The following is an 807-nucleotide window of genomic DNA, read 5'->3' as shown; positions in this document are numbered from 1 at the left end:
CTGTTGAAACAGAAAGTAAAAACCACTTTCAGTGATTACAGAAAGTTACTGCATTACCTCTCTTATCACTCTGTGTATTTATTCAAAAAACATCCAAAATGAAAATCAGTGTTTTTGACAGGGATCACAGAATCAAGTAGGTTGGAAAAGACCTTTCAGATCATCAAGTCCAACCTATGACATAACACCACCAATAAGAGCAAAACACTATGTGCCACATCCAGTCTTTTACTAAACACCTCCAGGAATGGTGAACCCCATCACATCCCTAGGCAGCCCATTCCAATGCCCAATCACCCTTTCTGTCAACAACGTCATTAGGAATAATGTCCAACCTAAACCTTCCCTGGCACAACTTAAGACTGTTCTCTTGTCCTAATGGATGTGTTATTTTGATTTTTCTGCTTGTTTGGTTTGGGTTTTATTATTGTTGTTGCTTTGTGGGTTTTTTTATAAGGCTTGTATGTTTGCCTTCTTCGGCAAAAATGGCAAGGAGTCCTCAACTACAACAATTTCTACTATAAGTTCATAAAAAATGACACAAGTTCAAATATTACAATATTGCATTGGGACAGTTAATGTTTACATGCCAACTGCATATACCATGCATTTTTTGAAGCTTTAGAAACAATTATTCTAAGAGCATTAAAATCCACTTTGTGGAAGAAAAGAGTTTCACCTCTTGTGTCTTGTCAAAAATTAGTCTGCAGAAAAATTCTAGAGAGTTTGCTGTTGAGAAGTATCTTAATGGCACAGGAAGAAGGATTAATGGTTTCAGAAACTGGTGGCTAAACATTTTACTTTCAC

At 36.3% G+C, this 807-nt stretch overlaps 1 protein-coding gene across 1 annotated transcript in view; it reads right to left on the bottom strand.

Moving 5' to 3' along the window:
- Nucleotides 1-807, bottom strand: part of TMX3 (thioredoxin related transmembrane protein 3) — a 29,085-nt gene that overhangs the window by 2,920 nt on the left and 25,358 nt on the right. The gene's annotated exons all lie outside the window — the stretch shown is intronic.

This window comes from Lonchura striata, chromosome 2, assembly GCF_050655825.1.
Source record: "Lonchura striata isolate lonStrDom1 chromosome 2, ASM5065582v1, whole genome shotgun sequence".
Lineage (NCBI taxonomy): Eukaryota > Metazoa > Chordata > Aves > Passeriformes > Estrildidae > Lonchura > Lonchura striata.
Note: the sequence above shows the minus strand (reverse complement) of the source record. Positions and strands in the feature narration are given on the sequence as shown.